Source organism: Dermacentor albipictus, chromosome 1, assembly GCF_038994185.2.
Source record: "Dermacentor albipictus isolate Rhodes 1998 colony chromosome 1, USDA_Dalb.pri_finalv2, whole genome shotgun sequence".
Classification (NCBI taxonomy): domain Eukaryota; kingdom Metazoa; phylum Arthropoda; class Arachnida; order Ixodida; family Ixodidae; genus Dermacentor; species Dermacentor albipictus.
In genome coordinates this window covers 260,447,160-260,474,361 of record NC_091821.1, presented here as the reverse complement: position 1 = coordinate 260,474,361, position 27,202 = coordinate 260,447,160, and the positions used below count along the sequence as shown (strand labels likewise).

General features: G+C 46.0%; 1 protein-coding gene across 8 annotated transcripts in view; it reads left to right on the top strand.

Annotated features, from left to right (window-relative positions):
• LOC135902899 (neuropeptide F receptor-like) overlaps positions 1 to 27,202 on the top strand; it is a 424,407-nt gene that overhangs the window by 138,333 nt on the left and 258,872 nt on the right. For all 8 annotated transcript variants that reach the window (XR_011511175.1, XM_065433213.1, XM_070531292.1 and 5 more), the window contains one exon: positions 1,719 to 1,825. The gene's annotated coding sequence lies outside the window, so the exon portion shown is untranslated. The remainder of the gene's footprint in view (positions 1 to 1,718; positions 1,826 to 27,202) is intronic.

Here is a 27,202-nt window from a genome sequence, read left to right as displayed (position 1 = left end):
TTGTTGTATTTCAGAGATAAAGATAACTTTTAGTGACTGTTATAAGCGGAATTTGGATTTAAGGCTTGAATGTTTTTAAAGAAATCTTCAAAAATTGGTAACCTTGAAAAAAAAGGAATACAAGAAAAAAGTTTCTGAACTCGTAGCACTGCACTAAGAACAGTTGTCGCAGTTCTGGAAACTATCCGTTGAAGCATCCAAAGTAGACAGATTTCGTGGATCAGGTTATATCGTACACGAACTTGTAACATTGTTTACAAATATTTTGTGAAAGACTTACTCACATATTGCTGGTATATTTGAAAACCATGCAGAATACATCAATTTTATTCGCTTTACATGTACTATTAGACGCAATTTACAGAATTGTGATATCGTTTCTCATTGCTGAGTTACAATCTTAAATTTGATAGCTTAGTTTCCTGAAAATTTGTGATTTTGAACAATTGTTATTAGAAAAATGATAGCCTGAATAGAAAATTTACTACCAACTGTCACTGTACTTTAACTTTTTCTTTTAAATGCAACAAAATTCATCAAATTCGTTGCAGTGGTTGCCGAGAAAAACAATTTCTCCTTTCTCATGTATTTGGATAGGAGCTCCCGAGGTAAAGCTTGAGGCGCTTTCTGCCGCCTGGTCTCAAGGCGGAGGCCACTAGCGTGCATCACTGCCAGCCGCAAATGATAGATTAAAAAAAAAAATTGGAGGACGCTTAAGCTTCGCCTTCAAGAGTGGGACGCGACAGCGTTCCCGTCGACCCGCCAAGGGGTATAAGACAATGCGCTACGGCACAGCAATCACTTACGATGCGCCCCGCATCGGACTTAGCGCCCACCTATCACGCGGTGAGCGTCGAGCAACGCAGCGTTCGGCGCGGCAACGAAACGTGCGCCTGAGCGAACGAAACGAACCAAAGAACTCGGTGTCTCGGAGGGGAAACGATCTACGCCAGCCAAACGTCGTGATCGGCACGGGCAGAGAGATAGATAGTAATCTAAACCGGGAGCACGGCGAAGCGTCGTCAGGGGAGAGGGAGTCCCGCGACGCGCCTGGCAGCGGTCCCAATGCGCGCGCGGAGCGCCTCCTGTCGGGGCAGCGCCGTACATTGAGAGGAGGGTGTCTTCTGTGTTTGCCGCAAGATGGCTCTGCGTGTGCGGAAAGCGCAGAAGAAATGCAGCGGAAACGCACTTCGCAACTCGTGTAATTGTGACTTCTGTACGTTACATGTTCATAATTACCGATATACACCGCAGTATAACTTTCCACGGCTCGTTTCGAAGGCAACACCGCATTCACTAGAGGCGCGTTTGCACCGCTTGAAAGCATCGAACTCGTGGCTGAGTGGTAGCGTCTCCGTCTCACACTCCGGAGACCCGGGTTCGATTCCCACCGGGCGAATCTTGGAAGTTGCTTTTTATTTATGAAGCGCCTGCCGTGATTTATCGCTCACGGTCAACGCCGCCGACGCCGACACCCGATGCCGACACCGGCTTTTCTGCGACACGAGCTCCTTAACGCTATCGCGTTAAAAAGAAATACACGGTGGCCGTATACCGTCTCATAGGTACGCCTCTCTCGATATCTTGCACACGTACGCACCCCCTTCCTCTTTCCCTCCCTTGTCCGTGTCTATTTTCGCCACTTTAAGAGATATGTCTTTTATGTGTAACATTGCGCACGACTGACATGTTCTGTTTTTTTTTCTGTCTTGGCGCAGCCAGGCCGTCCCCAACGTGACGCACCATCTAGAGCGGTGCGCGACGCCTCCTCCGAGTCCCCCCACCCTGAAGCAAGCAAACTCGGAGACCCCAGCCATCTGTGAAGGTGAGTTCCATTCTTCATGTTCCTTGCACAGCTACGTGCTCGGTTGTCCGGGTCATCTCTTAAGCAGTCGCCTGGTAAAGGGCCAGCCGGAAGTCGTTCCTCTGTGTCGTTTCTGCTTTCGACTTGTGGTGTCGGATGACTCGAACAGGTGAAACGTAGACCGAACGCGATCGACGGTGTCGGTAAAATGCTGGACTTCATCTTTGCGCATGCAAGTTGTTTTAAGCCAGCGCGAGACCTGCTTCTCGCCATGTAATTTAATTTTTGCCTTATCGTGACTTAGATGCGAGTGTCTTTGCGGTAATCGGTTGGAGTATCCTTTGTCAGGACGGTATGCGACGGCGGTTCCGTGCAGGCGTAAATAATTAGTCGAATACTTATGTCCCACTCAGAAGAAAAGATAAACCGCCGGAGAATCACTAAGCTCAACTACTTAAGATATGTCGACGAATTGGGTGGTGTAAGGGCTGATTTACGTCATATTGCTTGCCTAACACAACTGCGATGCTATAGTTGATCCACCGTGTTGAGTCTTATTGACGGTGGTTGTCAGTGCCCTTCACGAAATGGGGTTTCGAGGCAACCTTGTACGGCCGGATGTGAATGAGTGGCTGGGAATAAAGACGTCCATAACATCGCAGTAGTTCCAGCTTCTAAGAAGCAGTGTTTGCGTAGTTCTATAGCAAGGTTTGTTTAAATATGCGGCAGCAAAATAACGGCTCCTTTCAAAGAATTATTATCCTTTGTTGCGTAGTGTCCCGTACTGATGACAAATAAAACGATGAATTAAAGTTACGGATGTCAGCCTGAAGTTTCGGTATTCTCCAAATCGTTCTTGAGCGACTTGAGCAAACAACGTATACAATTAAAAAAGAAGGCACACTTTTACTAAATAGAACAACTGCGGATCACTGTGAAAACGGCGCCTCTGAACCGAGCTGATTCATTAGCGCGTGAAGCGAACTTGCCTGCCTGTACTGGTCGGCCATATTTTGCATCCATCGAAGTCGCTAGTCTCTGCATTTGGGCTTACTCCTTTGGTCTAGACTTGATGTTCATGCTAACCAGATTTTGAACTCTCACGACCCCAATACCACACGCAGAAGAAAAAAAAATATCAGGAGCCCAGACAAGCCACAGATGGCTTAACTTGGAGTAGCCGAAGCAGGGGCGACTACGGAAGTGCGTCACTCATTTCCGCTTTCCGCACGCAATGAGGACGAATCGCACCGGCCTGTCGTAGTCTCGCTTTGCGTGTGTTCGCGGCCCATTCTGGGTCTTCGTCCGCGATCGATTTCGAGTAGTGCCACGGAAAGGGAGCTGCCGGCCCTTGGGGCGTTATTGGTTCGTACTTCGTAAAGAAAGAAAGAAAAAAAAACAGCTCGTGAACGAGTTTTCTGGCGGCAGTACTGTTACGTTAAAGGTTCTCTCTTCTTGGAAGGTCAGTGCTTGATCTCACCGAGCCCCGGGCTAGTTTCCTGCTGTTTCTGTGGCTAATTGTGTTTGGCAACGACGACAGAACACTCCGGCTGAAGCTTATTGTCCATTCGTGCGTGGGGTAGGGCACTTTATTGAGAAATAAGCCACTATAAATTCTTGCAGAGACCACGGTACGCAAGAACTTTATAAAATTATCAGGTGTAATGAGGACTTAAAATCCTGGTGGTGCTTGGAAAAGAGAAACAAAACAAAGAGGACCCAGGGCGATGGAGACTCGCGATCAAGTGTGCGGGCGAATAAGGGAAACATCCGACCAGAGCCAGCGTTTCGAGGCAAGTGGACTTCTTTTTGTCAGGGCAACAACTGCTTTCTTTGGCTGAAAGGGAGCTGTAAATCCGTGTGCTTTGTTTTCGCAGGAAAACAGTAAGTGGAGATAGGCTTTGGACAGTTGAACAACGAATTTTAAAGATTTGAGGGACACCAAGAAGTGTCAGCTTGATAGCAGAAGTGTCCCTAGGAAATGAAAATAATGAGTACATATACATGTCTTGCCGAAAGCTAAGAGAGAGCAAGAAAATTGAATGAAGCAAATACACTATAGCCAGTAAATGATGAAAGTATATAAAGAAGCATTCAGGGAAGCATGGCTCGTAACAAATATATATATATATATATATATATATATATATATATATATATATATATATATATATATACGGAAAAGGGGGATATACTCACATTTGTTCCGACCTGATGTAAGATTTCGAGGGCCAAACGTTGCTATATATAATCCTGTAATTTGTGTAATTGATATATTACAGAGCCTTGATAGATTCTAAAGATTCAGAGAATTTAAACATTGGTGCTTTTGGCTGCAGTGCTCCGAACGGTGTCTATTTAATATAACGTTCACTGACTGCCCTGTGTGACCGCTATGTTGTTTTTGAGAAAGCGAACATTCCAGCATGTAAATGATGCTGCAAATCAGTTCTACGGAAGCCAGCAAGGGGAAGGAAGGTTCTCTTTATGAGAAAGCCGTACGGGTTTCCTTTGTAGCTTCGCATGACAGCCGGGAGAATGACGATTTTCTTCTTTTCTGCTATAAAGCTGGATTTGATTTGGTGCTCATAGTCGCTTGCAGTGCTATCTTTTTCGTAATTTCGAAGCTGCTAACAAACTTTACAGAGCGCGCGAGAACAGCTTGTCATGTTGTCGGTACACCTAGGGTTGAAGCTTCTCAAGGCTTTCCTTTCCTATAGGGAACAATTGCTTTTCTGTCTTGTCAAGAAAAGCAACTGTTGCCCTGAAAAAGACAAGTCCTCTTGAAACATTCACTCCAGGCTGAGCTTTTTTACTTTTTTGCACAACAAAAGGAAGCAGAACGAAGGGAGGCTGCCAGTGCGCACGCACATAAAATAAAAAAAAAGAAGAGAAAAGGGGCTTCGACATTGTGTATACTGACAGGACAAGCACCGGTTCTCCCAGCCGAGCCTTTATTTGAAATGCTGGGAAATTTAGACATGTAACAACTATGCTTGAATGGGAGAAATACGTAAACAAACCAAGCTGGCACCAACGTATCCCAAGACAACAAAGCAATGCGTACCGTAGCTGAAAGGTAGAAGACAAAGGTCAGCAAATAACTTCTACAATTCTACCTTTCCAGCTTGCTCACTTTATGCCGTCCTAATAACTGATCATTGACGATGCTCGTGAAAGGAGGAGAAAATAGCCTCGATAATATGAACGATGGCCTGCAAAAAAAAAAAAGATCAATGCGTCGCGATAATTTCGATGCATGCCGGGGAACATCAGCTAGCCATCAGCTAGGCATAAGGGTGGACAATAGGTTTGGTTTTTGCTTTGCGAATTCGGCTACTGTGTGTTACTAATGAGAAAAAAAAAGAGAGAAGAAGATAGCACTACCACTGCTGAGTTGCTAACTCTGCTGTGTGTCGTCTCGCCTGAAGAAGGTAATAGAGTGTAGCAGAGAACAATGAATGCATACACAAGGGACAATGCTACAGACTGATTCTTTAGGCCCCGTAGTGTTCTGCTGCCGCTGGTCCTGCCTCGGCAAGGGCAGAGCCACATCCATTCTGAAAATAGATGCTTGAATAGACTAAAACGTATAAAAATAGAAAAAAAAGTGATGGCCTGCGAGCGCAATCAAACCACATGTGGCAAAAGAAAAAAAAAGAAAAATAGAGTAACGAAGGAGCCATAAGGGGAGCCTTTAGCGAAAATTGAAGTTTGACTGTGTTTGACGCTTTCCTACCTCAGCCGCTGCGTGGACCGCAAGGATGGGTTCAATACACCTTGCAAAACGCCCTAAATATCTGGTCAGTCGTACTCCACCCCATGATATGCCTTTCTTTTTTTTTCTTCTGCGCCCATATGACTGCGCTCTATGTTCTGTGCGAGAATATCGTGTCCACTGAGGGCTTTCATATTTAGTGATGCAACAGACGGCTTTCGGGCGGATGAGAAGTGATAAAATACTGTCGAGATCTGTGTCGCGGAGCCCCCGAAAGAACACAGTTATTTACAAAATTGTTTGCCCAGGCGGACGCGAAGCATCAATATTCAAAAAAAAAATTAACAGCAATCTTGAGGAGCAGATTCAAAACACCTGCTTGATATATTTCATTTACTCGTAGTTGTCTTTGCTATATCTTAAGCCTACTATACAGGTATTACGCCTACGACTCGTAAACTATTCTAATTAATTATCCCCAAGCCCAAAACAATTATCTTCTTCAGGACAAACGCTGCGGCTTGATGGGGTACAATGATTCAACAGACACAACATAAGCAGAGAGAGGAGAGAGAGAGCTAGAGAGAGAGAGAGAGGAAAGACAGGGAGGTTAACCAAGTGTTAGTCTCCGGTTTGCTACCCTACACTGGGGTTGGGAGATAGGGGTTCGAAAGAGGACAGAGAGAAAAGGGTTAAAAAGACATTCACATACAAAGACACGCACACGAAGGGCGTTCCAGTTAGAGACGTTCACAATGGCCGGTAGATCGCAAGAAGCTCAGTTGCGCTTGCACTGCCTTCTTCTGTGACGTTAGGCCCTGTCCATGGCGTGAAATTCCTTTTCCCGATAGTGGTCGGTCGTCCAGCTGGTTGAGTTCGTGGCGAAGGGATTCCCTGTGTGGACTGTACTGTGGGCAGTAGCACGAAATATGGCCAATCGATTCTTCAGGGCCGCAGGGGTCACAGGTTGCCGTGTCAGCCATCCCTGTACGGAACGCATAGGCGTTGGCAAAAGTAACGCCCAACCACAGTCGATACAAAAGCGTGGCGTCCCCACGGCGGAACTTTGATGGGACTCGAAGGCTTAATGTGGGATCAAGGGAGTACAGTCGGGAATTTCTTAAAAGAGGGTCATTCCATTGCGACGTGGTGCACTGGCGAGCAAGCAGGCAGAGCTTCCGTGCTGCGTCATTTCTAGAAAATGGTATAAGGAAGAGGTGACTGTGTAGCTATCTGAGCTAAAAAAGCTGTCTCCTAATTAGAATACTGAAGCATTATCGCGAACCTGCTTTCTTTAATCTATCTTCCCTCTTCAGTGGAAGATGCAGCCAATGTGGCGATTTAGAAACAACCCTACGTGATGAGAAACTTGGAGTAACATAATAATGAGATTTAGAAACATATTTATTGTTTCCAAAGAAAAAGTAGTTACAAAATAACAAATATACAGGCGAGGGTCCCTAAGTGAAAGAACTGTAGTGGGACCCTCAGTTAATAATAACATCATTGATGGCGATATCTATGAGCAACAAATGAAGGTTATTATCAAATAACATTGACAGATTAAACACATTATTATACCTTTCATTTCAAATCAATAAAAAAACATGACATAAAAGAAAGCCGGAAAAAAGCATGGATGAAACAAAAGAAGTGACATTTGAGACAGTAGTCAAAGATACACCGCCAGGATCGTAGTACAGTTATCGCTGGAAATGATACTTAAGGTATTTTTTAAAGATTTCAAGAGAAGTACAGGATTCTATAGTTGATGGTAATTCATTCCAAAGAGTGTACAATTCCATCAGGGTACAAAAGCGGATGTCAACCCGACTACAAAGGACAGAAGAATTTAATGACAAAGGAAGATAAATCAGAGCAAAAAAAAAAAGAAGGCACTGAATTAGTACTTTCGATGTCACTTTCTGTGAGGAATGACCAAGAACAACAACAAATCTATGAACCGGGTTGAAATTCGAACTCGCGTCTCAAGGGGAATGGGAAGAAGACGGTGCAGTCTTTTCTGCATTTTGTTTCCCATTTTATCTTTCTTTGCTTGCCTTTGGAGTCATTATTTTCACGACAGTAGCACTACGATCATCGGGAGAGGGAATCAAAGCCTCACACAACCATCCTGGGTCATCTGAGCTCTCTCTGTGTACAAGGAAACAAGAAGTTGAAAGGGTGCCTTCGGAGTCTTCCACGAGGAAAGCAATTAGAGGCGTGAACTAGCGCTAGTCGCCCAGGCAGAACACAAGGATGGAGTCGCGGAAACCGCCGCTTGTTTCGAAATCAAAAAAGGAAACAAAATGGGCGGAAACCGTAACACACAAAACGGGGGAAGCACGTCGTTGAGTGTCACCGAGTCTTCCTCTTCCCGTGACGGGAGGGCGTTTATCGCTCGCCATTTCCTGATTGGTGCTTCCTGCTCGGGATTCGCCGCAAGGGGAGCGCTGGACACCGTCTGACCGCGCAATGACGAGTCTGTTCGTTCGTTCGCACTCGCGAGTACCCGACGGCGCCTTCCGAGCTGTGGCACAGTGAGAGCGGGCCTCGAACGGTTCGATAGAATGGATGGCCTGCCTTGAATGGAGGGAAGGTGAACGTCGGTGGCGGCGGTGCGCGGTTCCGTGGCTAACGACTTGGAAGCGCGTCATTTCTCACCCTGCTTTGAAGTCGCGCCAGTCAGGCCGCTCGGAGGGAGTAATTTGAATCGAGCTGCCCTCCGTTTGTCGAGACTTTCGCGCGTGCGTGCTTTGCGCGATTCGAAGGGCGCACAATCTTGCAGAAAAGTGCAAAGAATGAAAAAGAAAACTGAGGAGAGCCAGGGAACATGAGAAGCAAGACGGCCCTGGAAAGGGGGACGATGATGTCTTGCTTCTCCCGTGGCGACACGTCCGAACAGTGATCCCAGTTTTACAGCTTTCTAATAAAAATAACAAGAGCTATACGGAGTAGTCTCTCCTACAGAGCACCCAACGCGGAAGCTCTATAACGTTTTGGTGCCGAAAATGAGGTCACGGGTTTGCCTCCTGGCTGCTGAGACTGCGTCCTCATAAACTGATAATACAAAAAGATTTAGGTGCGAGTTGAAGAACCCCAGGTGTCCTAAATAAATCAAGATCCTTCCACATTATAGACCTAGTGTTGCTTTGGTGCAAGAAACCCATACGTACGCACGCACGTACGCACGCACGTACGCACGCACGTACGTACGTACGTACGTACGTATGTACGTATAATCAATCAATCAATCAATCAATCAATCAATCAATCAATCAATCAATCAATCAATCAATCAATCAATCAATCAATCAATCAATCAATCAATCAATCAATCAATCAATCAATCAATCTTGCGGTATCATCCGTCCTTCAATATACGGGAGCACTTTGAATCTGTTATCACTGCTTGAATTCGTACCAGCCTGCTTTTCGTACCAACCTGCTTGGAAAGATATGTTATAAGGCAACAGAACATAAAATTTCCTTATCTGCCCTGTTTGCTTAGAGTTAGTTACTTGCAGGCGTGCCTCAGTGTCATAACTTGTTGGCGTACTGAAGACGAGGTCACGGATTTGGTATTCGGCCACGGCGACATGTCGATGAAGCAAGCATGAAAAAAGCACTTATTAATTTATGTTTATTGAGGTGTTTAGCTAGAGTGCGGACTTTAAATATACATTTTCAGAGCGCGAAAAGTAAACAAGAGCCTTTCTTCCCCGAACAACGGTACCCTTGTCAAAACTCGACCTTCGGCATTTAAAACGTAATAATAATAATAATAATAATAATAATAATAATAATAATAATAATAATAATAATAATAATAATAATAATAATAATAATAATAATAATAATAATAATAATAATAATAATAATAATAATAATAATAATAATATATTTATTTATGCACCACAAGAAAAAATACATAGTAAGCGGGCCTGTCGAAGCCTAAATGGCTTGTGTGACTAGGCCCGGCAGTGCCGGCAACAGCGATGAGGTCAATGTATGTGCATACATGCGTACCCTTATGCCGACAAAACATTGTGCAAACAAAATGGAAATTAAATACATGTTAATAAAATGTAGCGTGAACATATTTTCACGCTTATATAGATGAAAAACAGAAAATTTGATACATGGTAGTCTAACATAGTAAACATGTTTTTTATGCTTACATAGAACAAGAAACAAAAAATTGAAGACAAGTTATGGCAACGTAATAATAATAATAATAATAATAATAATAATAATAATAATAATAATAATAATAATAATGTTTACTGTCACAAAAACATAGAGAACGTGCTTTTCGATGTCACGTTAAAAATTTCGTCGCGCAGTTTGTTAAAGATGTCCGGCAAATATGCACAGCGTCTGGCCGCACTATACCTTGTGGCTGAACGAGGAACTGCGTAACGGACGTGTTTTCTAAGCTCTCTTGTGGCAGCACTTTTTTGTTTGGAAGCACAATTCCAGAGATGTATAACAACAACTGTTTTAATAAGCAAAGAGTGAAAATTCGGTAGACCAAGTACACGGAAGATATTTACAGCTGTTACCATTAGGGAATTGTGGGCAACATTTTTAAGAATATTTTTTTATAATCCTGTCTAGCCTGCATCTCCAACGATCCGAACAGAAGTCGTAGACTGTAATGCCATATCTCAACACTCTGTAACCCAGTGCGTGTACTATAATCTTTTTTGCAGACAAGGGTGCGAAACTTTTGATATTAAACAACAGCCAAGCTACTGACCTCAGTTTAGAACAAATAAATGAAAAGTGATGTTGCCGCGATAAGTTACTATCGAAATGGATTCCCAGGTATTTCACACAGTCCACGTATGGAATAGGCGCACATTTACAAGAAACACAGTCCGACTCATGTAAGTAGAGAGGCATGTTAATTACAGTGATCTTGAGTGGAGAGCAAAAACAAATTGTGTTTTGGGGCATTAACAACAGTTCCATTATTAGTGAACTAAAGCATTACCTCGTACGCGTCATTTTGCAACATTTCAGTGGATATTTTGTAATATGTTTCGCCAATAACACAGCGTCGTCAGCATAATGGAGCACGGAACATCTGGAAGTTAATAATAATATTACAGGCTTACTATTATAGGCACCTATTTATTTCGTTAGTTCCATTGCTCCGCTTCCACCTTTGCTAATCGGCATTCAAAAGTTTTGGTGACTGGAATCGGAGATCCCCAGCCCCCACGTCGCTGTGGCTTAGCCGCAGTAAGATTCACCTTGCAGCAAAGCAATCTTTACAGCGACATTTCAGCTATCCTATACCGGATGTTTCACGCAGCTTGAGCGCAGCATTTAATTCAAGGTTCGCTATAAAATTGATTGAGAGCTCTACAATACAGAAGCCCATGAGCGCAGTCACGTGTTCCTTTTTTTTTCGCGGGACTTCGCGAGATTTCTTTAGATGCCGCAAAATAAAAAAGAAGAAAAAAAAGCACCTCGCACGGGGTACATAGCCGCAAAAAACTGGATCGGTTGTTTCTGAACCTCTCTACAAGGTAAGGGAACGCCCTTAGCGCTAAAGCGAATATTAAAATTATTGTCGTAAGTAATCTTTGTTGAGTAACTAATTATGTGGCATATAAAAATACTTTGAGGCGCGCCACATAACGGCAAACAATATGTCGTTGGTATCGCCCAGCTGCAGTTTATCATTCTTTTTCTTTAAATCCTTGGCTCAGGTTACGTAATACGCCCGGTATGTCGGCTGTGAGACATGCAAAATGCCAATCCACACGCAATGATTGCTGTTCGTGTAAAGCTCACTGTTAATTTTTTTTTTAATCCTTGGCGACATTTAATTGGCGCACGAAGGAAGGAAGAACGGAAGAAAGAGAAGGGGGCAGGGATGTTAACCAGAAATGCGTCTTGTTAGCTACCCTACACAGGGGGACAGGAAAGGGGGAAGATGAAGCTGACATGGAGAGAGGGGGAAGGAAAAATTCAGTGAATTCGCGCACGCGCGTGGAGGGCCCCACGAAGTCAAAACCATTTACACAGGCCAGTCGCCCTCAAGAAAGACAAAAGCTGCCTTCACAACTGCCTTTGCTCAAATATCCAGCATCACGAGGTACGAAACGCCTCCCTGTGGCGAAACGGGTTTGATATTTTCCGGAATGATGTGTATGCTGGAATGCTCTTCTTCAGTACCGCTGCTAATAATCCGCAAAACCATGGTAGGAGCTGTACGATTTGGCTGGGCTGAACACGTAATAGTGTTTCTAGGTACTTAATTGGGGTTCTCGAGCGTACTTATGAATATTAGTTTTGTATCTTCATCCATGGGGAGCTGCTTGACTAACCAGTGGGAAAGTTCGAGAACGCGAATGTTGCTCGCTTTGTGATGCCGTACTCGTTCCAGTCTTTTTAACCGCCACAGTGTTCCAGGAGCCTACATTGTCCTATGAAACTGCATATAAAAATAAATAAATAAATAAATAAATAAATAAATAAATAAATAAATAGAAGACTAAATAAATAAATAAATAAATAAATAAATAAATAAAAGAAGCAGCGATAAACCTTCGCCGTATGAGCGAAAGTATCGACAAAATAAGGTGCCATGAGGCCTTTTTCTTTCTTTTTTTTTTGCAAAACTACATTGCATGACCTTTTCTGCATTCTGCAACAACGAAACAAGGCCGTTGGGCACGTCTGACATTCTAACACGCCCAGGTAGGCCTGGTGCAGTGTAAGTAGTTACACTGGAGATGACAAAAATAAGGGCCCTATAACGTAAAACTATTCCAATATGTTTTTATTCCAATCTCCTGACGCCAAATTTGCGTAACCACCGATGCAAACACCGGGCAGTCACCCGCAGGGTTGTCTGAACAGACCAATCAAACGCTCTCCTCGTTCATAGGAAGTCACTTTTGTTTGCTTGAAAAACATATAACATTGCCTACACTGAGCGGCTTGTCTTATCTCATTGGCTGACAAGAGGCAAAGAGCATGCTAAATTGGAGAGGGATTCGATGGGGCCGAACCACGGCACTGAAAATTGATAACCGGATGAGCAAGATGGTGCCGGCGTCTGTGATTTGTCCGCTTTCCCTTACTTAGCTTGCGGTGGCTCGTCGACAATCGAGGCGGCATTCAACGGAGGCTTAGGAATTATGCTAAAATGGACCAGCAACAAAGAAGAGCTGGCAGAACGAGGTCGTAAACGTGCCGAAAGTGCTCGAAAACGTAACACGGCCACGCAAGAAGTCTTCTTGCATGCAAATAAACCCATGCTCTCCGGCAGGTGCCAGTAGCCAGTGCCTGAGTGATCGGCGGCAGCCATCTTTTATTCCTTTCGGAACGGGGCAGCCTGCGGCTATTCGGAAGATAATTCAGTTTTGTTCGGCATATTAATGCATCTTTAACGCGTACACGTCACTTTTACGCGGTGAGTTTTTGCGGCTTTGTGACGTCGCGTGACAAGCAGGTGAAGTGGGTGAGCACGAAAACTTTTGACGAATAGCCGAGGGCTAATGGCGCAAACGCTTCGAATCAGAAACAACTATTTTTCTTTCGTATGGTCAAATCATGCATAATCAGTGCGTACACGTCATATCAGATGGGGAGCTATCGCGGTTTTCGTGACGTCGCGTGACAGACAGGTGAAGGGGGGGTGGTCCAGAAAAGTTTTTCCCCAATCGCGGAGGGCTGATTGCAGAATTGGAATAGAAAAGTTTGGAATAGTTTTACGTTATAGTGCCCTAATATCGCTCATGATTAGGCATTTTTTCCCGCGTGCTGTACCTTGGCACGCCAGTAGGCCACCGTAGTTGGAACACCAGGCGGTTTGCATGCTCGCTGAACTGCGACGTTTGCATGGACGCCTAATCTTTTATCGGTGACGCAGAGAAAGTTTCTTACACCCTCGCTGCTGCGATGACGGAACCCAGTTGCCTCAAGTTTTCATGGTGCCAATAGTTGCTCAACTGCAACGCGTGCAGTTCCAAAGTTAATGAAATTAAAAGGCACAGTGCGTACGTATAGGGCCGTGTGTAACAGTTCATCGGTGCCTCTCAAATGACGCCGTCCACGCACAGCGGTGCGTCACACTCGGCGCTCGTACGACCACCGGGACGCACGGACGCGCTCACGTGGCGTGGTCTACGCGTCGTAAACCGTTGCGCGCGGGCGGGGTGCGATATATCACCGCGCTCTCCAGCTCAGTGGACCGCGCGGCCTAGCTGTCATGGCCTTCGCGAGTCACGTTTCCGCTCCTGCATGTTGATCTTATACCTGCCCGGGGGAATCGAACAGGTGCACGACGGTCGGCGTATCTGGCTGCGCGCGAGCATAGACGCGCGTTCTTGCTGCCTACGGTGCTATAGGCGGCATAACGATTTGCCATATGGGAGGGGGGTAGCTGCGCGGGCCCTAGCGATGAATTGTTTTTTTCTTTTAGGCGTGAAGCTTCTTTGTGGGCTATAACCGTTCCCTCGGGGAACACAAGGCGTTGCAGGCACGCATGCGGAAGGTCCTTTTTTTTTTTGCAGAGTCTCCAGAACAGGGTTCCTTTCATCTAGGTATTTCGGACACGACCACAGAAAGTGTTCGATGTCTGCTGTCGCATCGGATGCCGTGCTGTTCAGAGAATTGATACACCCCGTTTTAAATAACCGTGCTGGTGTACGAGCAGATCCTGTCCGTGTTTGATATCGAAGTAAGGCTTCCTCTCGACGAAAGTTCTTGGTTACGCAGGTCATACGTGGTGGAAACTAAAGTGGCCCAAACTGATTACGAATGTCAGGTTATTTAACTTAGTTACTATTTGGTAAATTCACTTTGGGAGGATGACAGAGCACTGCATATGCAAGAACATCAGCTTTTTCATTGCCAGCCATATCAATGGAGGGGCAATCCACTGAAATATTACTGTGAAGCCTTTGTTGCCGAGTTCTTTCATGAAGGCTAGTTCACAAGGCACGGATGTATGTGCGCTTGCTGTGCTTCTTGCATCTTTTTCTCATATTTTTATTTCTCTCTTTCCAATCCATGTATGGTTCCTGATCGCATGCCTCGTTCTAGTTCGCGTGTGAGTTTATTTATTTTTTCTTTAGTTGTAGTTTCACTCCTGCTGCCCTGCTGAGGAGCGCAGCTGCCTTCTGTTATATCAGGCAGGTTTCATAGCCGTTTGCTTCGTGAACGCGAGAGTTTATTTTCCAAAGCCACCTTTTCCACCCGAGAGCTACGCAAAGTCTGTTACAATCAATGAATCCAAATGGCCCAAGGGACCAATAAAGAGAAATACGGGCTGTTCTTGCCTCGCAAGCCTTTTGCAAGGTTTCACTCCGCTTAAGCGCCTTATTTGTGTCCTTGTTGTTCTTACCGATTACCGATGAGGCAAGCGTTGCGTAAGAACTTTCAAAGAGCCTGCATCACAGCATGTGTTTCGCTAATCTAATTGGCTAAACACTTTTGCACCTGGGTCACTTCTTCAGGCTATACAATTCAAAGAGGCTTTATTGTATTTCTAGATTAACTGATTCCTATGCAGTCTTCGTTTTATCGTTTCAATGGTAAGGAAAACTAAACAGCTCATTCAACGCCGGAGGCACTGTGCTTGGTGCTTTCGTTGCTTCGTCGTTCGTTTCTTTTTCTAACTGCAATATGTTGTTTTAGTTGTAATCTGAGCAGCCAAATATCCCTGCCCACTCCTGTACTGAGCCTGTGGGCACCGTCTTGAAACCGTCGAGCTCTTGGCGGCATGGCCCGTACAGGTTATACGCATAGCGCATGCATGCACTCTTGTTTTTATGGCAACCTCCTTAATCAACGTCCAAATGTGGTGAAAACGCCGGACGACCGACGAACAGCAACATATCTCCTTCCTAAATGAGACGGTGTCATGACGGAGCGTAAAAGTTAAATCGTGTGGTATAACACGGTGGGTTACGAGGGACGCCGTAGCCGAGGCCTCCGGATTATTTTTGATCACCTGTCCTTCTATAACATGCCCCACGCCTCTTGAATCGTCGTACGTCCACTTTATACGTGCAGCTAGAACAAGCACGCATTAAAGATTTGTGCCGAGCGGTGCGAGCAATCGCGGGCCCAGTGCCCTTGCCACAACCTCGCCGGGATAGCGCGGGCCCTGATTGCACCTTTTTTTTTTTTTTACGCGACAAATCTACGGGCGGATTGGGCGTCCCTCGCTGCACCCGTGCCGGGGGCCATATCGAGAAATGCCGCGTTTTTGACAAGGGCGTGCCGCGTCCACGGTCGCGCAGGTGCGGGCGCTCGCACACACGTTCGTTTGCGTCACGGCTGCCTCCCCCGCTTCGTGCCGGCCGTATTTGACGGAGTCGCCCCTGCGGTTCTTTCGGGTCCTTTTCGCTTCCATCTACCTTCTTTCGATCTTCTATTCCTCTTTGGTGGCCCTTGGTGTCAGTTTAAAGCAAACATCGACAAGCGCCATTTTGGAAGGGTAAAACGGATTGCCCAGAGGAATCGCAAGATGAAAATAAGAAACTGAACAGGACGAAAGAACGATTGGCTGGCGTGGATTCCCTTAGTTCCCGGCGAGAGGGGGATGGGCTGTGGAGGTGCGGTTGGATGAGTCTGGGGATATGGGGGAGGGGCGTGAGTTGGAAAAGACACGAAAGGCGGGAAATCGGTGGCGCGCGCTAGGTGGACAGTGGCGCGTGAATCGATGGTCCTTGGCCGTGTACAAAGGAGGGAGGCGCCCTGGTCGATAATTCGAGCAAGGTGCTAGCCGTTGGAGAGGCACTAGTGGGAATGGGGTGGGGGTAAGCACGTTGCTGCAGCTCATAAAGCTGGCAACCAAGAATTTTGAACTAGGCGTGTATAAACTTGCACAAGCTCGCAAGCGTGACACTTCACGCGTTGCTCCAGGAACATTTGTCTTTTTTTCGTCTTTTCTTTTTGTCGCGTTGTTCCATGCCGGTTCGTTACTTTCTCTTTCTCACTGAAAGGAACATATGTGTAGAGTATTCATACCATGACTGGAATTAATCCTTAGGTAAGGCGGGAGGAGGCGAGGGAAAAACTGTCGAACAGGTCATACGCCGTCGAGAGGGAAACGAGCGGATTTTGCATGTGCCCTTTATCGCGCAGATGCCTTTATGTTTTTCTCTTCACTCCTCAGGCTGCCGCGTTGAACCATATTTACCGTTATAGTTCTTTCTGTACTGTATTTCTCGGCATTCTGCAACGCTGAAAGCGGGTGATTTGCATGGCAATAGGTAGAAACTATCTGTTTTTCGTGTAGTTCTGCATTCGTCTCTGCCCGTGTCCACCGGAACTTCTTGCAGCCATTTTCCCCGAGAGAATTTAGAGTTCGGTCAAGTCACCCCCAGTTGCCGGACTCACGAAACCGTTTACATCTAAGTTGAAAACGTTGCTTTCACTGCCGCTCCTCCACACTGCTCTATTTATCGCCATAAGAAGCAATGAAGGAAGAAAGCAAATCTGAGACACAGGTAGACAGTAGCAGCAAAACAGGAGAGTATGCACCATATCAATTCTTCTCGCCATATTCTATGTAGCACTTGTCATTGGAATTATTTTCGTAGACGCAGGTGCGTCTGCAGCGCCATTTTCTTTAGTTAAATGCATCCCTCAGTAGTGGAGAAACCAACAATTCTTGAGAGACCTGCATCTTATATCTGTAAGGTCGTTCCTGGAGTCTCTCTCTCTCTCTCTCTTTTTTTTTTTCATTTCGTCCTCTCAGCCGACGTTCGCATTTGTCATTTCAATCTTTCTGCCATTTGCAATTGCAAAACGCAATCGCATGCGCTGGATGAAGAGAAAGCTTTTTGTAGACTGGATCAAAGAACGGGGCTGAAATGGTCTGACCCGCACCTTGAGTTTCATATTTCTCGGCTCGTCTTGTGCAAGCTTTAATCTTGGGACGCTTGGGAGGTTTAATCTTTTCGCAACGCCTCTCGTGCTGCATCACAGGCACACTTTGGCCCCCTTTTTTTTCCTTTGTTATCTTGCGTTACTCGCTTTCCGATTTTCTTTCACACTCACCCTTTCGAATTCTCAGTCTTCCTGGGTACTTCGTTTACGACACTTCTAATTCGTCCTGGTTGGAAACAAAAGGTGGGCCCCTGCAGGTCTAAGTCACCGCGGGGATGCGCCAATCAGGAGGAGGCTGTGAGAACAAGACTCGGCGACGTGGAGGCAGCCTATGCTTCCGGCAGGGGGTGGCGAGCGGCACTGGGGCACCGAACACGCGCCGGGCGTGGCACGTGGCGGTGACTGGGGCACGCAGACTCTCTCCGGCAGGAACCTCGTGATTTCCACCTGAGCCGGCACAGGAGCGCGCGCGCGCTCCCCTGGCGAATAAAGCGTGGGCGACGTTCTTGTGACCGTCGGCGTTACGTCAGCAGGGTCACCTGGTCTTTCGTTCTTGTCAGCTTAGTTTTCTTAAAATTTTTTTAGAGTCGGAGATAAAGGCAGAGGGGTCATCGCGCGCTGCTATATTAAGAAAGAAACGGTTTGGAGAGAGAAAATTCGCATGACCTTTCTGCTTATCTAAGGCCCCCTTTGGTAACGCTTTGTTATCGAATAAAGGTCGGAGTAAATGCCCCCCTTCCAGAGATGCGTGCTTCAATGTCGTTGACCTTCAGCTGCGCTGTTTAGCCAAACACCATACACTTGACATTGAAAGTGGGCTTAGTATATTTTAGGATAGCGTTACATACAACCTTTCGCCTCATTTGCTAAGCAGCAATGATGTCCGCAAGACTATGTTAAAAAGTTCTACTGTCAAAAAACTGACCTTTGGCTGTGATGTATGGGGAACGGGTTCGGTATTGCAGTAGCTAGAAGACTTGAGTGTTATTCAAGTGCCATTCCATCGAGAACGTATCAACTTACTTGCACCACCAATATTCCCACCATAAATCTGTCATACCCTTCAAAACAATATGAAGCAATTGACCTTACGATGTGTTAGCTCTTCTTACCGCCAAGTAAAAACACAGTAGAGATGGAGTCTATTCGCGTGTATCTTGATGCATAAAAAATATTCTTAACGTAACTACAGCATCTCGCATACTAATAAGCGCTGTGTCCTGCAGCGCTTATTAGGCGGAGGAATATCACTGTCAGTCCACGCCATTCTGCGGAGCGCATATTTGCTTGCTGCACGAAACGCAGCCTTAGCGACCGTTCTGTGTGCAGTTCTTTTTTTTTCTTTAAAATGAGGTTGTTAGCCTCGCTATAAAATTATCATCATCATGAGACAAAAATTATCATCATCAGTAATGGCTCATACCCTTCGTAATGTCGAGTCTACAAGCCCTCAGCAAAGACAAGCGAGCAGTGCATACATTCATTGAAATCACGCATACAACGTACAGAACCGTGTACGTGTAACTAAAGAGCAAACTCAAAACAAGCATCTGTCATCATCTGTAATGGCTCATACCCCCGTAAGCAATGGGTGATGCCCTCGCAAGCAAGCGAAAGATTGAATGGTTCATACCCCCTTAAGGCAGAGGCTACAAGCGTTCAGCAAAGTGAAGCGAACAGTGCACACTTTCAGTGAAATCACCCATACAGCACACAGAACAGCATACGTTTCAATAAAGAACAAGGTCCAAACAAACATCTGTACCATCAATAAGGCATTGCGTGCCCCCCTAGTGGTTGCAGGGATGGTTTTGCAACGGCTTCGCTGGATATCCACTTTCTCAGGAATGGGATGGCGAGTCACTCTTTCTTTCTTTCTTTCTTTCTTTCTTTCTTTCTTTCTTTCTTTCTTTCTTTCTTTCTTTCTTTCTTTCTTTCTTTCTTTCTTTCTTTCTTTCTTTCTTTCTTTCTTTCTTTCTTTCTTTCTTTCTTTCTTTCTTTCTTTCACTGGAGCCTCACCGGCCAGATGCAGGCTGTATGCCGTCCACTGTAAACAGCTAGCCTCCTTTATCTCTGTTTCCTAAATTTACTCTCGCCTTCCTGTTTTATTTTTGCACGACGTTACGCAAAAATGGCGCAAAGACAAAATAAGCGTATTATCGGCAGTGTCAGCAGTGTCGGTAAATACGCACTGTCGGCCTCTTTATCTTCAGTTGCGCAGAGTCTGTATTGTCTCTCGAAACATTCGCATCAGTTCCATTCGGTGAACGCTACCGTAAGCTGCAAGGCTATCTCCTTTTGTTCTATACACGACTGAGGAGGGCTTCTTCAATCCTCTTTTCGGGCCGAATCTTTGTTTTGTATATAAGGGCCGAATAGGTTCGTGCTCGCTAGTCCATCTTCTTTTCCTTCTCTCCATCTTGTAAACGTTAGAAAGGCGCTTGAATTGAAACATGCTCAATTTTGTTAATTATGCGCGAACAGCGCAAAATGACCGTTCTTGAACAGATATTTGTACTTCGCACTTACAATCTGTTTCCGTCGCTTCTTGATGATACGTTTATTTTTGGTTTCAAATAATAAATTGTCACTAAAAGAGTATGCATTTAAAGCTCAATTGATTTTCCTGCATTCTTTTCTCTTACGCTGCCAAGACGAAGGGAATGAGTTCCGGCTCATCTCTGTCCCGGAGCTCACGCCTCGGTCTCAGAAGGCTGTTTTGGTTGAGCGCGGGCTTCCAGTTCGCCCTATTGCGGCCATAAGCCAGAACGCCCCTGCGCCTGCGAAGCCACCTAGGAGATCGCGGAGACTCGATCGGGCCTCGAGATGCTGAAGTGCTGCGCACATGTCGCCTGTCGTCTCACCCGATTGTGCCGAAGCCTGGCTAACCACACAGCAACGAGAAGTTTGATGCAAACGCTAAAAGTAAAACTTGAAATCTCTCCAACGCTATAGGGAACTGCAGTTGGTAAGATATGCTGATAAAATAGACCTGTCATAACTTGCATATGCACCGCAGTCCCTTGAGTGTTCGCGTGCGACGCTTGCCTCCACTGCCTGACATTTGGCTGTGTGTTGTATTTCCAGACAGAAAGCTTCTTCGCTCTTTACGCACGATTTGTTACGTGGGTGGCGTGCGAAGGGCTGGCTGACACTTATGTCTTGTCGCGACAGGCCACGTCAGCAACGCGGACGCGTCGGCGACTCGGAGGACGTTTTTCAGGAAGAGCGACGTGCCGCCGACACCAATTACGTTCGGCCGCGCAGCCACGCAAAAGAAGCAATTTATGACTCGCTTGCAGCGTTCTCCTGGCGATGCACACAGGGCGTGAATTAACTGCGCGAGTGGACGCGTTTCTTGTGTTCTACTGCAGAGTCTTCGATGGAAACCTGTCGGGGTCACATGAAGCAAGCATTTTCGAGTAGGTATAGCATATGCGCATTAGAATAGCAGGTCGAGAGATCCACTGTGGCTGAATTAGAAGCGAGAAGGGCGCATCCGCAAGCCTCGCCTGGAAAGAATGCACAGTACGAAGTGTTGTGAAAGCATCTTACTTACTTGTATACCGGTTTACATTTGAATTAGAGCAGATATTAGGGTTATGGTAGCACGAAAACGTGTTGTGGACGCAGGACAGAACCCAAGGGGGCCGTATTGATCCTCAGCCCCACACTTCGGCGTAGCCACAAGGTTTCTTTGGGACGTTAATGCCCCAGAATAAATAAAGCACTTAAAATATAATGTAAATGTTACATGACCGAGTTTTCCGTCATATTTCATCATCATGCAGCATCATCAACGTTATCATCATCAATATCATCACTACATCACCGTCACCCTTATTATCAGCCTACCTCAAGTCGAACTGTAGGACGAAGGCCTCTCCCAGTGACCTCCAATTGCACCTGTTTTGCTCCAGCGAATTCTTATAGTATATCTGCACATTTCCTAATTTCATCGCACCACCAAGTTCTCTGCCGTCCTCGACTTTGGCACCCATTCTGTTGCTTAACTCACCACCGGTTATCTGCGCCACGTGACCTGCTCACCTCCACTTCTTGCGCTCAATCTACCCTAAACTATAAGCCACAACGACTTTTTCTCTCATCTAAACCGTCCTCATCCGCTCGCCTAGTTTTTTTTATCCATCGCTCGATGCACGCTTCCTAGCTCCTTCTAAGCTTTCTTTGGTGGGCCTACATGTTCCAGCCCCACAGGTATAGTACTGGTAGAATGTACTTTTTGTATATTTCTCATCTTGAAAGAAATTTCCGACGAAAGCTTCCGGTCATGACTTCACGGTTACTGTACCACGTACGCTCCAAAACATTTTATTCTTCTGGTGATTTCTGTTTATGGTGCGGGCTTTATGTGCCCATTTGATCGAGATAAATGTACTCTTACACAGCTTCAATAGGGTAAACACCGATCAATAACTGTCGTTTCCTTGCCAGTTTGCCAGTTTGGAGGGCAAAAAGTGTGCTCCCCATTGCTGGGACAGCAAAAAAACAAAAACAAAAAAGTCACGCAATTTGTTGCGCAAAGTGCTCTGTCCTGCTTCCCTGAAAGATTCCACGAGGCCGCTGGAGTTTAGGAGCGGTTTAGAAGAGCACTCACCCGCAAGCTGGCCTCCAGTGCACTGACCGTGATGCGACACCTTTAATAGCGCCGGTGATGAAATACAAGGGCACGGATTACCTTCCGTCGACCGCGATGCCTTGATTAGGACGCGACGGCGCTGTGCAGCCAAGAAACCTTACCCGCCGTTGCACCCCGGCCCTTCAGTAGGGTGCTTCGCCGGATACGCTGGAATCGGAGAAACACTCGAGGAGCTGGGTCTGTCTAGCGGACTTATTCGTGATGTGCCATAAAGGACGGAGTATTGAATTGATGCTTATTTGAAGCGAAACAGAGACTGAGAACAAGAAACGGTAGACTAGTTAACGTGACAGACGTGCACTTGACTGCCATGTAGCTGGTAGGGAGAAGAGGGTAGAAATAGGGAAAATGGCAACGCAACAGGGAAAAACATATTTGAAGGGGAAGGACGTCAAATGGAACAGCGACAAAGCTTCATACGTTTCGTGCCAGTAAAGACTATATATAGAAGAATACACGTTGAAAAACCCTTTCACATTTTTATGGTTGGGCCCGATACTGGATAAAGGCATGGTCATGTGGCTGCACTTACGCCGGTGACGTTGGTTAGCTCTAATTATTTTTCATGTTTAAGAACTATCTTCACTTAAGTATATACATTCTATATATACATTCTATATTAACAATGTAGAAAATTACCCGCCGTGGTGACGTAGTCGATTTGATATTGCGATGATATATGCCCGAGGGCACGGGATTAAATCCTGACTGCGCCGGTTGCATTTAGATGAGGGAGACATGCAAAAACATCAGTGTATTGGGTGCACGTTAAGGAACCCCAGGTGGTCAAAATTAAGCCGGAGTCCGCCACTACGGCCTGTCTCATAATCGTATCGTGGTTTCGGTACGTAAAACCCCAGGATTTATTTACAATGTCGAAAATTACCATATTCAGGGTCTGTTGTATAAGCGGCTTACGACGGTTCGAAAAAGAAATTTTAGACCTTTTGAGCAAGTTAGGTTGCACAAAAAAGTGTTTTCAAATTTCTTCGTTGCCCCGTAAGAATTCTATACAATGCTCTCCTTTAGTTTAACCAAGAAGAATAGTTTACTTTTACATTTTTAATTAGACCTGCAGTCATAGGGGGCGCATTAATAGAAGGGAAAGTTGGCCGAGTTGGTACGTATTCATTTTCCTGTAGTTTTTAGCTCGTAAGATCAGCAAAGCTACAAAAGAAAGGTACACAGGGACACAGCGTTTGTGCTGTATCCGGGTGCACCTTTCTTTTGTGGCTTACCAGAAAACGAAGGCGCAGTAGTACTGGGGGTGAGCTCCACCACTGGAAAAGCTGGCGCCATCGTTGGCGCGACGTGGCATGAGGGATCACGTGGACACAGCGACCGCGTCGGCTGCTTCGGAAGCTCCGAAGTGAGCTGAAAACGAAAGTTTTAAGTCCCACCTGCGCTACGGTTCTGATTAAGTGGTGAGACTTACCCGCCTCGGGTGTCTGCGTGACAACATTTGAAAGCGCTATAATAGGTAGTGGCTACTTTTGGAGGCGCGCAACATGGTAGGCTACTGCTCGGTGCCGCAGTGCCAGATGTACGCAACGGAGCCCGGTGTCAGCCTTATACACACGTAGCCGCAGGACAAGAAGCTGCGTGAGGCTTGGCTCACGAAACTTGGAACCGGCAAACAGCCATCGGCTACAAATCGGGTATGCAGCAAGCACACTCGCGAGGATGATTTCTGCTACGGCGCCGGGTCTGCGATGTTCGCTGAGTAGCAGAAAACGGGCACTGACACAATCGCCCGCACTCGCTGCCCGGCTAATGTCATGACGGTTTTGTCTATGAACTTGTCGATGCTTGATACTGACAAGTTCACTGGAATGGAAAGTGAGCGGTAAGGAGCACATTAAAGAAAGGCATGGCATATATGGTCATGCTTGTGTTATGAAGTAATGCACTGGATTACAAAAAAGAAACAGTGGTAAATCGCACGCTGAGAAGATAGATAAACATACACTGCGACGCAACTTGAGAAATAGTATTGAAACGTCCAAGAACTTAGAAGAAAAAAAAAGATTGAATCGTCGCGACGGCACATCACAGTCGCCGTAGGCGTCGATGTCTTTATAATGAAATTATTTTTGAACAGCTCTGATAGTGCCCACGCAGCAACGGTTGCTTGTGTACTGTCAAATGGTCATATTCCGCGGCCTAAAGCTCACGGCACGGTGCGAAAACGCGGTAAAGAGATAGCGTCTGTAAACGATTCTGTGCTTTCAGTCTGCCCAAGATTATTATTTCGACAGTAATAAGGTTCCTTCGTTTTGAGAGTGCTTACAGAAGTGTACAGGAGGGCTGCCGCGTGGTGTTCTTATTAGACGCCGTAAGCCAAACCTATGAGGAGCGTACCGCATGATCCCTCATACTACGCAAAGGAGGTACTTCTGACAGATGGCGACTCCGTAAATCCTCGCCCCCCATAGGTTAAAATCTCATTAGCTCAGGTATCAGTTGCATTTGCAAAGGTAGTGCACAGTTAGGTTGAATTACGTGCAAACATTGCTTTATCGAGCCTTAGAGAACCGTGTTTCATCGAGAAATTGTCACGAGCATGCGTCCTGGTACCCCACGAAGTAGGTTGTCGTCAAGGGAATCCGAAAAGACTGGGATCCTTCAGAGTCTATGCGGGCAGCTCTTTTAGCACTGCGGCTGCCGCCGATAATACTGCTTGTAGCCCGGTAGCCAATGGAAGGCAGCGCGTATTTCTTGATACAGCACTGCTCGATTTGACAGGAGAGCGCTGGGACACCTCCGAGTCGTTCATTGCATATAGCCTCCCCAGTTACCTGGCAATTGATTAAAGTAACAATCACGACCACGAAAAGCGACAAGATCCGACCTTGCCGGCATTGTGGTGTGATATATTTTGCGCACTTCCCGAGCCGATATTGACGGGGTAGTTTCCCCACTGTTGGAGATAGTCGTAATAGAAGAACCGTCTGTGTATTTGCGCACGTGGGCACTAATCGTTTAGTGGATGCACGGATACTTGCTGAGGGGGCAAACATAGCACCCAATAATGACCTATATAGATATCGACGCACTCCGAGCGCATGTTCGCCATATATCCAGAGTCCCTGACCACCAACTCGCTCGCTTGCCTGAGAAAAGACCCAAGGCAGCGTTTTCCAGATCAATTGCGGCTAACCGGCGCTCTTTGTCATTGAGGCACTCACCCGTAACAAGAACGCCATCCCCTCCACGGTGCTTGAAAAAGCCTCCTGTGTACCTCGCTGTTCCAGGAATAGTGAAGAAAACTAGCCTGACTACCGCGGCTCTCAAGCAGATCACATTGGAACTTTTGCATTGTTCAAACGCTAACCGAATCCATGTTTACACAGACAGCTCCATCTAGGAAAATTCGACGGGCGCCATTGTTTTACCATCTCAATCAGTCGTCATCAAGTTTAAGACTTCACACGTAACGACATCTACAGATTCCGAACTGGCCGCCCTTCGCGCTGCTGTCGAATACATAGAAAAAAACCCCCCAACAAATGGGCAATATGTTGTGATTCGAAAGCAGCCCTCCAGAGCTTGCGAGGTTTACGACGTGGCAATTATGAACAGCTGGTGTCACAAATCAACGAAACTTTCCATTGCGCTTCTGAACGGGGACATGATATCATCTTTCAGTGGCTGCCGGGACATTGTGGCGTCGTTGGTAATCACCTCGCCGATGACGCTGCCCGACATGCCTAGGCTGACGCACCGGCACTCCTTATACCTTTATCGAGAGTAGACGCTGCAAGAGAGCTTCGCGATCTCGCTCGTACCATCACGTTAAGTTACTGGCATACACCACAGAACTGTAAGGGTCGTTGATGCAGCCTCGACCCATCCCTGAAACTTAAATTACCAGCAAACCTTTCACGACGTGACGCAACACTGCTGTGTCGGCGGTGGGTAGGACTAGCATTCACCAACTCCTACAGCTATCGTATTGAAATGGCGGACTCACCGATGTGCGCTAAGTGCAAGTGCGAACAGACCATCAGTCATCTTCTGTGCCACTGTTCTCGCTTTGCTAATCAACGTCAGAGTCTCCAGTGTGCCTTGAATAGACTGGATGATAGGCCATTTACAGAGCAAAGATTTTGGGAGCCTGGCCTCACAGTTCATTAGCGCAGAAAGCAGTTCGAGCGCTTTTTCACTACCTGAAGGCAACAGACTTGAGTGCCCGACTATATAGACATCCTATACCTAACTTAGTGCATGTGAAAGTGCGGTATAGACTCATGTTTTCTCTCTGTCTCTTTCACTCTCCATTACCCTCCCCACGTGTAGGGTAGCAAACTGGACACAGTCTGGTTAACCTCCTTGCCTTTCCTTCTTCCCTTCTCTCTCTCCATCCCTGGAACGAAGAAGCGCACTTTGAATTTGCCGGAGACACGACGAAGCATAAGACATCGCAGCCATGCCATGCAGTATTTACGGCACAGGAAAGACGCAAGAAAGCTGCTACACTTTTTTTCTTCTCTCTTTCGAGTACACTAGCCCGAGTACAATCGGCTCTTACCAATGCGATTGGTTCTTGTCTTCTTGTTCGTGCAAGTTAGAACCTTCATCTCTCACTACTCCACTATTTTGCTTCATTTTTCATTTCCCAGCGCTGTGTCGTCAGGTTATCCTCCTTACTTTTCTCTTGTCGATCGTCTCTGTCTACGTTCACATACGTAAGAGTAAGCCTGCTAATTCATATCGTCATGTTATTCTTGAATAAAGTTTGCTCACCCAGGCCGCTTCCAGGTTGCTTATATACTTTGACCGTTATGGAACAAGTGCAACACCAGCAAAAATCGTTTAAGATGGCACAGCGACGAGTAGACAAACAACCTTTCGTGTGGCCTAGAGGTATATTATTATGCTAACGAGTTCGTCCTGTCTCAACGAGACGAAGCAGGAACGAAGCGTTCGACTGCGCAGCGGTCGAGAAGCAAAGGTTGTTTTGGCAGCACGGTGCCATAGCGTGCGGTTTCGCGTGCCCTGAATGAAACTCGGATACCGTTTCGTTTTGTAGGGGCTTCTGCTTGGAAGAGCGCAACAGGAAAGCGAAAGAAGATAAATAAATAAATAAATAAATAAATAAATAAATAAATAAATAAATAAATAAATAAATAAATAAATAAATAAATAAATAAAT